General features: G+C 36.3%; 1 protein-coding gene across 4 annotated transcripts in view; it reads right to left on the reverse strand.

Annotated features, from left to right (window-relative positions):
• Positions 1–14,708, reverse strand: part of LOC128697766 (pleckstrin homology domain-containing family G member 5) — a 1,323,529-nt gene that overhangs the window by 709,447 nt on the left and 599,374 nt on the right. The gene's annotated exons all lie outside the window — the stretch shown is intronic.

The following is a 14,708-nucleotide window of genomic DNA, read 5'->3' on the forward strand; positions in this document are numbered from 1 at the left end:
TGCTACTTTAAACATTTACTACTTTGCATACACTCATTGCAAAATTATTTCCCCATACACTGCTACTTGCAAACATTACTACCCCATAAAACTGCCACTTGCAAACATTTTTACCTGCATACACCTACTTAAAACATTACCCTTTAAAAACACTGCTACTTTCCCAAAAATTACTATCTCCATACACTGCCACTTGAAACATTACTACCTGCATACACTGGCCCCTTGCAAACATTACTTCCATACACTGCCACTTTCAAACATTACTACCTGCAACATCCCTTGCAAACAATACCTGCATACACTGCTACTTTGCAAAAAATTTTACCTGCATACACTGCTACTTTCAAACATTACTACCTCCATACACTGCTACTTGCAAACATTACTTTCCTGCATCATTTGCAAACATTACTACCCATACACTGCTACTTGAAACATTACTACCCCCATACACTGTTTCTTTTTTGAAACATTACTTTCCTGATACACTGCTACTTTTCAAATATTACTACTTGCAACACTGCTACTTCAAACATTACTACCTGGGAAAACCGCTACTTGCAAAATTACTTTCTTACATACACTGTTTCTTGCAAACATTACTACCTGCATACACTGCTACTTTGCAAACATTACTACCGCATACACTGCTACTTGCAAAAATTTACCTGATACACTGCTACTTGCAACATTACTACCTGATACACTGCTACTTTCAAAAAAATTACCTGTATACACTGCTACCCTTTCCATTACTACCCTTTCACTGCTACTTGCAAACATTACACCCCAAAACCTACTTGCAAAAATTACTACCATACACTGCTACTTGCAAAAATTACTACCTGTATACACTGCTACTTGCAAACATTAATACCTGTTTTTAACACTTGCAAAAATTACCCCGCCCGCAAACATTCCCTGCCCCCGCCACGGCCCACCCACTCACCAAACATTACCACCAACAATTATTGCCAAAAATTTACCCCTCACCCCCTTCAAACAAATCTCCAACATCACCAAACCCCTTTTAAATAACGCAGGAAAATTGTACCAAAAACATCGCACAAAAATATTAAACCAATCAAAAACAAATTACCTTATAACAAAACTTCAAAAAATTAAAACCTTTAACGCAAAAAAACAAAAACACCTTTTTCATTGCAAAACATTTTTCCCTTTACATCACCTTAAACATTAATACCTTTTAAAACCACCAAAATTACTACCCCCAAACATCAACAACAAACAATTTTAAAAAATAACTTTTTTGCAAAAAAATTACTCCTGTATACCGCCCGCAAAAAAAAAAAACACCACCAAAAATTACTAAACACCCAAATTTCCTTTCACCTTTATCATGGGAAAATTTATCCCCTCCCCTGCTACTTGCAAACATTACTACCTGTATACACTGCTACCTGAAATACCTGTAAGACAAAAAAATAATGTTGTAATAATGATCATTATAATTATTCCTAACCCAGATAAATAATTATCATAATGATGGTGATTTGACCCAAAAAAATAAACAGGTTAGGAAAATATTAATGGAAGGGAGTGAACCCCACCAAGCAAACGTACCCTCTCCTTCCCTTCCTTCCTCTTCACTGTTTCCCCCCCTTTCCCTTTCCCCTCACTGCTTCCTCTTCCTTCCTTTACATTTCTTTCCCCCTTTCCCTTTCCTTTTTCCCCCCACTGCTTCCCCCTTTTTTTCCCCCCTTTTTTTTTCCCCCCCTTCTCTCATACCTTTTCCCTTTCCCCTAATCCTAACCTTCCTTTTTCATCTTTCCCCTTTTAATTTTTTTTCTGAGTATTTTTTGTCACGAGAGGGAAAAAAAACTTAGAAAAAGAAGGACAAGAGGGGAGGAAGAGGAGGAGCAAGGGAAAAAAAAAAGAATGAATACTGGGGAAGAATAAACATGAGAATAATTTGGGGGGAAAAATACCGACGAAAAAAGCAAGACGAACGAAGAAAGAAAGGAGAGGGAAAGAAAAAAAGAGGGAAGAAGAGGAGAGGAAAAAGAGTGGGGGTAAAAAGGAAAATTTACAATCATGGGTTTAAATTTTCTGGGGTTTAAAAAAACCATTAATCACAAAGGAAACAGAGCAAATGAATTCCAGCATAAGGCAAAAAATTTCACTGCATTGAAAAAAAAAAAGAAAAAATTTTCTGTCACGTTCCCAAAGGCATACAAATTTTCCCAGCCATTTTGATTACTTTTTAAAAAAGAATTTTGGGAAAAGGGTTTAGTTAACAGTATATCAAATTTCATGAAAAGGTAATTACCTGCAAACAGGGGCCAAAAAGGGGGGGATGGGGTTTTTCAACCTCAATCTATAGAGAATTTTTTAAAGGACAATTTTTTTGGAAAAGATTTACCAAACACCAAGCACAACTTACTACTAGTCTGCAGAGCCGTCACCCCTTCCCGGGCATACTTTGGTTAAACCATGAGGTCACTTTAATGCAATAGTCTCCAGGCAAGCACTTTGAAGGGCGTCGCCTTGGGACCCCGGGGCATTTCCCATTACCAGGGCCCCAACATGTTCCAAGCACCAACTGAACTCAATGTCTTTGTTCCAGGGATAAAAATGGGGCTAATTACTCCTGGAACCCCGAACCACAGAGTAAAAAGAGTAAGTAATTTACCAACAGACACTGGGAAATTAAAAAACCCCAAATGAACCAGGATCCAAGGAAAAAAAAAAACAGGACAAGAGAGCAAAGGGGTGTGCAGCTCTGCACTTTGGTAACTAAAAAAACAATACAAGTCTTCATCAGGGAAACTGCAACCTAATCCCACTCCACCATCAACACATTAAAGATTTTGATTCTAAAAAAAATGATGCTCAAAGCTGGTCAGGGTCACTGCCAAAAAGCCAAAGTACCTGCAGCATAAGCCATGGGTTTCAAGAATGCGCCCAACCCCAAAACTCAAACAAACCAGCCTGGGGTACATCCAGGGGGGAGTTTACAAAATCGATAGGAGGCCCCGATAAGGGATGTTTGGGAGTGCTGCAGTGGAACGGCCCCAAACCCCGTTCCTAAGGAAACAAAAAACAAAAAAACCGAGAAATCTAAATAATAAAAAAATAAAATCTATCCAAAATCTGGATGTAGCAAGAGAAATATTGAAAAGATTATTTCACAAGGGAATAAACAGTGACAACAGATCCCCCGTAAACCAACACCAGCGAAAAATACACTTTATGAAGTAATAGGGGGGAGATGAAATCCCAAAATTCCGCAGGAACTTGAAAAATTAAGAAAAGTTTAATCTCCAAAAAAGTTGACAAATATCTCAAGGAAGGGGAAAACCCAAAAAATAGACCTGAAGGGAACATTCCAACCGGGGGCAGCATCACACCCTAATTTAAAAATAAACCCCACCAACCCACCCTTTTTACACTTCCCGGGTGCCTTGATGCTAGTGAAATACCCTTTAAAGATACCCCCCCTTTCTCGGATTAAACCCAGGTACCATGGCCCATACAGATTTAGAGTTTCCCCCGATTTTTAATAATTCAGAATAATTTAAGAAGAGAGGGGAATGTCCATGCCAGAGCTCAGGGTTTTGGGCCATTCCCAGGGAAACCCCATTAACCCCCCACATGGGACCCAACCCCGCATTAACTTTATTAGGGAAAAACCCGAGGGCCCCTGCATCCGTCCACCCCAAAAAAGGAAGAGAAGACTTAAAAAAAGAAAAATAAGAAAAAGAGATTTTAGAAATACAAGAAAACGACGATAAGTCTAAGACTGGGGGGAAAAACACCCAATTTTTTTCCCCCGTTTGTAACCAAAAAAAAAAAATAAAATTATGATTTAAAAAAAAACATAGCTTGGGTGACCTGCCTTGGGAGTTTTTATGTGAAGTATTTATTTGGGCTTGGGAAATTTTACGTCATATGAACCGAGTTGAGGAAATTAATTACTGTTAAAAAAAGGTAAAAAATGCAAAAAATGAGAACTTAGAAGAAACTGGAAAACAAAATAAGGCCACTTTATATTTTATGGGTTTCCCCAGGAAAAAATCATATTTCAGCGTCATGGGAAAGGGAAAAAAAAATATTAACTAACATTTGGGCATAGTAATGATATTCCCAAAAATATAATAATTTAGTATAAACGGACATTTTTTTAATTATGAGAAAATAAGGGGAAATTCATAAGTTTTATTGCTGAGCCCTTTTACAAAAAATTCACTGAAATTCCTTTCAATAACGACGTTCTTTGAACTTTTATTTCAAACATAATTTTTTGTCAAAAACATAAAAAAAAATCAAAGAAAACATTAATAACCAGGAAGTTTTTTATATCAGAAATATTAACACTGATATGAATGTAAAAATAAAGTAAACTAAAAATTTTTGGGTTAATTTCAGAATCCCAGTCTTTTTAACCCTTTAAAGCACGAAAATAAAGTTTCAGAATTTGGTTTAAATTTTAAAATGTTGTTAAAATTATGGGGAAGATATGAAGCTGATTAGAGAAGGTATACAAAAGTTATCATATGCAAGCTTATCTCAATTTTTCAATAACAGATAATGCTTGAATTATCATTAATCTTTCCCAAAAACTTAAAACCCCATGCCCCAACCTGTACCATTCCTTCCCAAGAACCCAACATCAGCCCCCGGGCCAAACTTTGGGGACTAACCTAAACCACTGGGGCAAAACCTGAACCACCCCGCCAAACCCGAAACAATCAACAAACCTGGAGCATCTAATGCCGTTGGGAAACATCTGGAGTTTGCCTGAACCTCCCCGGAATAAAAAAACCCTACAGAAAACCCCGCCTGGGCCACCTATCTGACCCATCTACACCAACCTGCCAAAATGAACCCCGTCTTCCACCCTTTAGTGTGGTCTGGTCTTCCACCAAGGTTTTCCTGTCAAATTGAACCGCTTCCTCTTGGGCCAACACACGTTTTATTTTTACCGTCTCATCACGGGATAATGCGCTCTGTGAATATTACATCACACAGGGGTTTTGAAACCAATTTCCCGGGGAGTTTTCCAAATCACTAAATCACCTTTTACGGCTTACCCGCACCAAAAGGATTCAAGAGCTCCAGGCCCTGGCCCCGTCTGGTATGGGTAGTGTCGTGGGTTTTGTATAGCATTAGCAGTGTTTTTTCTGGGATTGGCAGCCCCCATGGTTTGTCTGGGGTTGGGGGTTGTGGTTTCGTTTTACTTTTAAATTGTTTTGGGGAAATTTTTTACTTCCCAAATTTTCGTTTTGTTTAAATGTTCTTAAAAATTTACTATTGAAAACGTTCCTCCGTTTTCTTCCAAGAATCACGGCATTAAAAAAAAAAAAATATTTTTTTTGACCGTCGTTTGGGGGGTTAACGCAGGGTAACCCAAGCAGTGTGGCTTATCATGTCTTCTTGCCCACGATGGGACCTATAACAGTCTATTAACCACTAGGTATCTATTTACTGCTAGGTGAACAGGGAAAGCGGGAAAAAAGGGGACTTTTCATGTGTTTTTCCTCGGGGTTTTGGGGGAAAAACAAGATGATGATCCCCACTAAATGTAAATTATGTGATCAGGCATATGGTCACTTCCCTTTAAAAACTATGTGCTTAATTGTCCACTTTTTGCGGGAAAACAGGGGACAGACAGTATAATAACCTATGTGACATGTCAAGATATTTATTAATGAAAATAATAAAAGAATACTAACAAATTTCCCTAAAATTTTCTTGTAAAAGATAATGAACCATTATTTGTGGTTAAACCTTTAATTCTTTTCCTTTGTTCCTAGGCCTTTTTGTATCCATATGCCTTGCCACCGGGGCCCGGGGGTGGATATGGGGTACAATAAACTACCCCCTTTTGGGGAAAAAAACTAAAAAAAAAAATCCCGGGTTTTTGTGGGGGCGTGCATTGTAGGCATGTAGAGGGTTCAAGTTTTAGGGAAAAAGGGCAACATCAATGACTGATGGGAACAAGAAGATAGAGATAAAGGCGGGCTTTGTAAATACTTTGATAGAGTGCAACGGACAAGGAAGAGCAACAGCAACACTCCCCAGAAGAGGGTTTTGAGCTTTTTCCCAGCGTCGGGGCCCCCGGGCCCAAAACTTTTTGGCTCCGAAAAAGGGTCCTGTAGTGCTTGGCTGCCTTTTCACCCCCTGACATCATCATTTTAAACAAACTGCCACACCCTTCGAGCCCAGTGGGAGGGGGGTTTTTTAGCCCGGTGGGCCCCCCTTCCCCCGGCCCGGGGGGGAAGGCTCAGGCCCCCAGGGGGGGGTTGTCCCCCGAAGACGGGAAAGGGACGGGACCCCCCCTGGCAGACACTGGTCTGGGGACACCCCCGACAAGGAGAGCCCAGACCGGGCCACCACTTGACGGGGGGCCTGACCGGGCGATTATACTGGCGAATCTAGGGAAAAAAATCTGCAAATACTGATTTTTGACCCGGCATGTATACTAAGGTACGAACACAAGGGGAAAAGTCAAAATCGCTGAAATATAAGAAGCTGATAATGATGGAAGAGGAAGAGGGGAAAATCAATTTGAGGAAGGATTGGGGGAGCCGGGAGGCTACATCCAGGGTCCAAAATTTATAGTGAGGCTAATGAAACACCCACATGTTAATGGCCCCCGGGGCCTCCCACAAACCCTTTTTTCCCTGGGGATTACCTTCCCCCTCCTCGCTCTCCCAAACATATTTATTAACATGTGACACACGGCACTGATTTTACCTTCAGCTATATCCAGGATTTTCGGGCAGAGCACTTCAATCACGCAGAGCAGTTGTTTTATTTCATAAATTAATTTAAAACTCAACTTTAATCCTTCCCCCGCAAATCTGAAGTTTCGGGCGCTACCGCCATCACATTTGGAAAAGTAAAGGGGTTGATTTTAATTTTTCCAGCAGATCTGGAGTTCCATTCAGATGGGACACCAGGGCCCTAACCCAGTATGGTGCAATATATTCAGAGTGATGACTAGAGGAGAGGGTCACAGCACACATTCAGCACGCCTACAGACCACTTACATCATACAAGCACTTTTGCATGTCAGCAAAAAATTTAAATATCACACAAAAAGAGACAGGGGGGTAGGAAAATGAATCCAGATTATTCAGCACAATACATGATGATAGGCAGACCACAGTATATCTTCAAAATTTTACCTTTTGATGGAAGGAGAACGAGAAGAGATGGGAAAACTTTAGAAGAATAAAACAAAGAGAGATGATTATATATATATATATATATATATATATATATATATATAATATATATATATATATATATATATATATATATATAAGCAAAAGCCCAAATGTAAAATTGGTCAATTAACAAGAATTCATTTAAAAAATTTAAATCCCCTTTCTAAAATTTTTTTATTTGTTTAAAAATATATTTTTTAAATTTTTGTTTTAAAGTAAAAAAAAAATTTTTACGAAAAGAACCTTAGAAAAAAATGGACCTAACCTTTCTATAACAAGCGCAATTTAATTTAGCTTAATCCAACTAAATATATTTTAGATAAGTTTACAATAATTTAAAATAAAAAATCATGTTTGTGAAAATATTACATGCAATAAAAATTTTCGCTTGCCTTTTTTCCGGCAAGAAGAGCGTTGTTTTTTAATCCAAAATTTTGAAGTTTTTCCTATTCGGAGATATATATATATATATTATATATATATATATTATATATATATATATATATATATATATATATATATATATATATTGTCCAAAAAAATGTAAAATTTGGGCAATTAGGGAAAAAACTTATTTAAAAAATTGTCCTTTTTGGGAAAATTTTTTCTAATGTTTATAGGGTATATTTTTTTTATTAATTTAATGTAAAAAATTTTTAATTTTTGCAACCAAAAAAATCTTTTGAAACCTTACCTAACCTTTTTAAAAAAGAATAATTTTTTTTAGCCCTTTAAAAAATTTAAAATTTTAAAACTTTAAAAATTTTAAAACTAAACAAAAAAATCAAAATTTTTTCGTTGGGGTTTTAGAAAAGATTTTCAAAATTTTTGAAAACACAAATTTTCCCCTTGTCCCTATGGCAGGATGAATTTGCCAAAGGGCCAAAACCCAAAAAACTGCCCATTCGGGGAAAAATATATATATATATATTATATATATATATATATAATATATATTAATTTTATATAAGAGGCTTTTATTTATGGATTTGGAAAATAAAAACAGGGGGGATAAGGGGGGAAAAGTGGGAGATGATGGGGGTAGGGGGTAGGTTCTGAAAGCATAAAAAGGTTTTTTCCCAGGATAGTGAGGCTCAAAATTAAAAGTATGTAGGAAAAGGGGAAAATTTTTTCGCCCCGTAAAAAATGGGGCCCTTAAAAATTTTGTGTGATGTCACCGTGGTTGTTTAAATATTTTTTAGATGGGGGTTTTAAAAAAGTAAATGCGAGGGGGTTTTGGGAAGGGGGGTGGGTTAAAAAATAAAAAAATCACACATAAAGTGAGAGTTGTCAAGGCTTTTTTGGGTGATGGCTTTCTCTTGGGGGATTTGAAGAAAAATTTCAGAGATTGGTGGATAATTTGGGGAAAGGGGAGCAAAAAAAAAATTAAAAGTGAATCAGGAAAGGAAAAAATTAAGGGGGATAACAAAAAAATTAAGGGTGAAAAAACTGGATACGATTTGGGGGGAAATTTTGGAAAGGGGGTGAATGTATTCAGAATTTGGGAGGGACGGGCAGCAGATGGGGCTATGAAAAATGAGGGGAATTTAAAATTGATGAGGGGGAATTTTAAGGGGAATTTTGGGGTCTGTGGGGACAAAAAAAACTTTGTCCTTGGGGGCAAAAAGGGGAAAGTATGGAATATAGTTTTTCCAAGCTCCATTGGGGTGGGAAGCATGGGTGATGAAAAGTTTCAGGAGGGAAAAAGGCTGGGGGCAGTGGAGATGTCCTGTCTGAGGGGAATTTTGGGGAATATAATGCAGAGAATTCGCTTTAAAAAAGAGGGGGGGTTGGGGGAAAAAAGTTTTCCCGAGGGCTGGGGGGAAGGGGTTTTTGAGGTGGTTCAAAAAATGTAGAGGAAAAATGGAGCGAAACAGAATGACTTGAAAAGTGATCATCCTTTAGTGAAAGGGGGGAAAAGGGGGGGTAGGGGTCGGCCTAGGGGAAAAGGGTTTGGGGGGGAGGGGTAAAAAGGGGTTTTTGTGCAAGGGGGGTTGGGCTTCCCCGGGGAAGGGTGAGCATGTTTGATGGGGTGAATGGGGAAAAAATGGTTTTTTAAAACTTGACGGTTGTTTGGGTGTGAGCAAAGTAAACATTTATAAAGGGTTCAGGGAAACCCCGGAAAGGCCCGGACTTGAGCCCGGAGAGGGGAAGTACAGTCCCTGCACTCTGAAGGAGGGGGTGTTAATGTTGCAGTTTAAAAACTGTAGTGAAAAGTTTTCCCTTCGGGAACAAAACAGTGATGGAGTGAATGATGGTGAAAATTTTTTTCTTTTTCGGGCCCCCCCCTGCCTTGGGGTGGGAACCCCAAGTGTTTTAATAAATAAATATATATATATATATATATATATATATATATATATATATTTTTATATATATATATATGTCTCAAAATTCTAAATTTTGCCGAATAGGTAACCCCCTTAAAAAATTAAATTTTTCCCAAAAAATTTTTTAAAGGTGATTGTTAATAAAAATTGTCTGATATAATTATTTTTTTTTTTGGTTAAAAACTAACAAAAAACCCCTAACACCCCTTTAAACTAAAATTTTTTTTTTAGCAAAATTCTTACTTGAATATGTTTAATATTACACTAAATCTATGAAAAAAAAAATTCCCATTATCCTCTAATCATTCCCCGTTTTGATTTTAAAAAAAAAATCTTTTCGGCTTATTCTAAAAGTAACCTAAAAACGGGAAAACTAACGATTCGACATAATTATATATATATATATATATATATATATATATATATATATATATATATTTTATATATATATATATATATATATATATATATAAAAAATTAAACATAAGAAAAAATTAGGGTATTGGAGATATTCAAATTCAATATATATATATATATATATATATATATATATATATATATATATATATATATATATATATATATATATATAAAAACAACCCTCTAAAAGAATAAAAATTTCCCGGCGCTTTCGTGACTACTAAATTATCAAGGAACTATGAAAGTAAAGCACCCAAAAAGGAAGCTATAAAAGGGGTCGCCAGCACCTCACTATCAGATCCCCCAACGGTTAAACACGTGACGCGCGGCGAGCCAACGGATAGGCCCTTTTGCCCTCCCCCCCAAGCTTTTATTTGTCAGTGTTTATTAAATTCTACCCAAATTCTTTAATTATAAAATGGATCTAATTTATATAAACCAAAAAAAATTTTCCCTTATTATTGTAAAAACTGCTTTTTAGAAACAAGATTCAATTATATTCCTGTCGACCATGGACTTGCTTGATACTACTTTCTCAATTTTTTTAAAAAATCAATTGGATTTTAAAATCTCTTACATGAATAAATAAAAACATTGGAATCTTGCCCAGTTCTAATGCTATTTTTTATGTTTTTTTTAATCTTAGTTCGAGATTTTTACCATTTTTAGAATAAAACTTTACCCTAAATTTTTTACAAGGAATCTTATAGACACATCCATCAGCTTTTTTGGGAAATTCTTAATAAAAAATTTTTTTTACTGTATAAAAGTTTTTTTGAATACAATTTTTAATTTTAAAAGTCTTAAGAAGAAAGGCATATCAAAGTTTTCAGGGTAAGGGGGGCCAACATATTTTTAGTTGAAAAAAGGCTGGTTGTTTTTTTTGGATTAAAAAAAGTTTTCCCTACAATTTTAAAAAGTTTTTATCAATTACATTTCTTGGGTTTTTTTAAATCATTACCTATTTATAAATTTTGGATATTTCCTCATCCTTGAACTCGGGACTACAAATTCGTAAAGCTCTAAAAACCTTTTTTGATGAAAAACCAGACAGTTTGACCCCTATCTTGATGAGGAATAATAGTGGACATGGAACCCAGTTTTTGTGGGTTTTTTCTGAAAATTTTTAAATTTGAATTCATTATTCCCCTTAAAAATTTAAAAACATCTAAAAAAAGGCAATGGGGTTATTTTTTTTCCCAAACTCAACAGAAAAGTTTATAGAATGGGTTTCCCCAAATTTTCCAAGAAAATGGTGTATATCTACATTTTTGGGCAAAAGACACAAAATATCTTATCCACCTTTTTTACTGTGATCTTTTTGCATATATATATATATATATATATATATATATATATTTTTTTTTTATATATATATATTATATATATATATATATATATGCATCAAAACAACCACTGTGAAAGAATGAAATTCCAACCCTTTTTAATGACTACTTTTATCAGGGATCAAAAAAAGTAAAGCAAAAAGGAAAAGGGTATATAAAGGGGTAGCCCACACCTCACTATCAGATCCCACAACAAAAAACACCTGACGGGGACTCAAAAGGGGGAAAACACTGCGCAGGCCTGCCCCAACTAGACAGGTCCTTTAAAACCCCCAAAAAACTATTCTCCCCAAGAAAAAGAATTTAAAAAAATTTTTGTCAATGTATTGTTAAATTCTTCCCAAATTCTATTAATTTATAAATGGATCTAATTTATATAAACCAAAGGAAATATTCATATTATTGTAAAAAACTGTTTTTTTTATAAAACAAGTTTTCAATTATATATATATATATATATATATATATATATATATATATATATATTTTATATATATATATATATATATATATATATATATTATATATTAGAATATCTAAAACCCCCAATTTCTTATGCTGCAAATTTTTTAATTTTTTGCCCCAATTGGGGGAAAAGGGGGAGACCAAAAGGGCGTGAGACAAAAAAAAAAAGATGTAAGACGGAAAAGAAAAAAAAAGGGAGACTGGGGAAGAGAAACGGAGAAAAAAAGGGGGGATGGAGAAAAAAGTGAAGGGCGAGACAGGGTGATAAAAAGGGAAAGAAACGGGAGGACGGGTGATCCCCAAGAAAGCCTTCCAATCCCTCAATTCCCCCCTCTTCTTTTCCCCACCCCAAACAATTCCTCCCCCCCCCCATCCCCTTTTTCCCCCCTTACCTAAATCCCCTTTCCCCTTCCCCACCTCTTTCCCCTTCATCTCCCCCCCCGGGCCCAAATTAGGGCCCCCCCTTTGTTCCCCCCTCGTCAGTACTGCCAGATGTGTCTAACAAGAAAACCATATTCATGAAAGCTTTTTCCCCTTCCACGTTCATACTTTTTTTTCACAGACCATTACAATAGAAATAAATCTTTAGGTTTGGCCTGGTTAGGGAATCTCCAAATCACTCCCAGATAAAAGTTTTTTAATTGGAAACCCCACCAAACATTTAAAATCATCTGGCAACACTGGACCCAAAACCCGGGGTTAAAGCTGGTAACTTACTCACCGGTTTTGTGTTTCGGGCGACCGTTTTAAAGGTTGCCCGATGCTACCCCCCTTCAGAGGTTTTTTGGGACGACAAATAACAACGATGACGATGTGGCGATGACGACGATGCCGGCAACTGCTACTGCTCTTTTATTTTTTTATACTATTGCTACTGCTACCATTGATATAACTACAACTGCTGCCTTGCCCCTTGCGCTTCTGCAAAACCAATTACAGTTGGTGTCCCACAGAAAGGTCAGGGCCCCTCTTTCTTTCCCCCTATCAAAAATAACCTTCCAAATGCTTCGCAATTACTCAAACCCACACTTTTGAAATTTGAAACACCATACGTCTTCTCTCCCCCGACCCCAGTCACGCTGCCAATACTGTAAATACCGAATTACAGAAAATATCTCCTGGATGAGGACAAACAAACTTACACTAAACATTGACAAAACCTACTTTTTTCAGTTTTTAACAGAGCTACAGATGCCCCTCTTAACATAATGATAAATGGATCACCTACCCACAAAACTAACAGAGGGAAAATTCTTGGAATCCACCTTGATAATAGACTCAAATTTCATACACATATACATCAAATTTTAAAAAAATTTTCCCAAGACTGGGCATCCCTTCAAAGATAGGGCATATTTAAGTAAACCCCCCCGGCCTATATCACTCTCTTATTTACCCCAAACTCCCCTTTGGAATTTGTGCATGGGGCTCAACAAAAATTAACCATCTCAGACCACTAATTACCCAAAAAAAACCAGTTGGAATGATAACAAATTCTCACTACAGGCCATCCACCAATATTCAATCCCCACTAAACCTACTCACCATACAAAACATCCATATTTAAACTGAACCTATTACATACATAGAACATAACCCCCAATTTCCCCCTCCTCAAAAAATCCCCATTAGCCCTAAAACAAAAACACATGACCATAACACAGGCACAGATCACTCTTTGATTTTTCCTGTGTCCATCTCCCCTATGAAAAAACTCAATGCACAAAAAAGGCCCCTAAAATCTGGAATTCATTACCTGTAAATATAAAAAAGAAACACAACCTGTTTATAAATTCAAGTCTCTTCCCCAAAAGTTTACTTACTCCCCCCAAAAAAAATAAATCTGAATAACTGAACATTAAAAATTGTATATCTTAAATGTTTTACAATTATACCCACATAAATTTAAAACCAAAAACCCAATCTAACTTTATTTTTTTTAAAATCACTCCCTAACAGAATCACTACCTAACTAACCCCAACCATACAACCGGGTCTTTGTAATACCCCTTTTGTGTTTTATATTTTATCTTTTTTACATTAATGTTTATCACTGATTTCATCATTGTTAATGGAAACCTGAAAGGTCCGGGGTTTTAGCGCTTCTTTTGATTAAAAAATAATAATAATAATCATTTCTTAGTTAATCTTAATTTAAATTTTTAAGCCAGCCCGTAATGTATGCATAGTAAAAATGGCTTTGGCATACTTTTCTTATCTGTTTTTTTTTGTACCTCTGTATGTGGGGCACAAATTGGAAATAAATAAATAAATAAATAAATGCTCCCAAATCAGCATTTCCCTATTACTACCTCTACTACTACTACTGCTGCTTTTTATTAATATTACTGCTACTTTTTACTTTTGACGGCCTTTCACGATGCTAATCAGACCTTTTGGAAAATTTTTATTTAGTATATCCCGCCCTAAGAAAAACCGAAAAAGGGCACTAGAGGTTTTTCTATTTTTGACCAGACTGTGGTATACCCAGCTCTGAAACCGAATGGGGAACTACGTTTTTTTCTGTTTGGGTAGCCAGACTGTGGCCTGCTACCAAGATCCTTTGTTTCCGTTGCTGTTTCCCACGTATACTACTACTGTTGTTTCTGTTGCTGCTTCCCTTTCTCACTTTTGTTTCTGCTGCTGTTTTCCGCCTATCTTTTTTTTCCCGTTGCTATTTCCCCCAATATACTACTCTGTTGTTTCTGTTGCTTTTTTGCCTATCTACTACTGTTGTTTCTTTTTGCTGCTTCCCCTATCTACTACTGTTGTTTCTGTTGCTGCTTCATTTTATACTATTTATTGTTTATGTTGCTGCTTCCGCCTATACTACTATTTGCTTCCTTGCTTTCCCCCTATACTACTGTTTTTTCTGTTGCTGCTTCCGTCTATACTACTACTGTTGTTTCTGTTGCTGTTTCCCACCCTATACTACTATTGTTTATGTT

The sequence above is a fragment of the Cherax quadricarinatus genome, chromosome 68 (genome assembly GCF_038502225.1).
Source record: "Cherax quadricarinatus isolate ZL_2023a chromosome 68, ASM3850222v1, whole genome shotgun sequence".
In the NCBI taxonomy this organism is placed as follows: Eukaryota; Metazoa; Arthropoda; class Malacostraca; order Decapoda; family Parastacidae; genus Cherax; species Cherax quadricarinatus.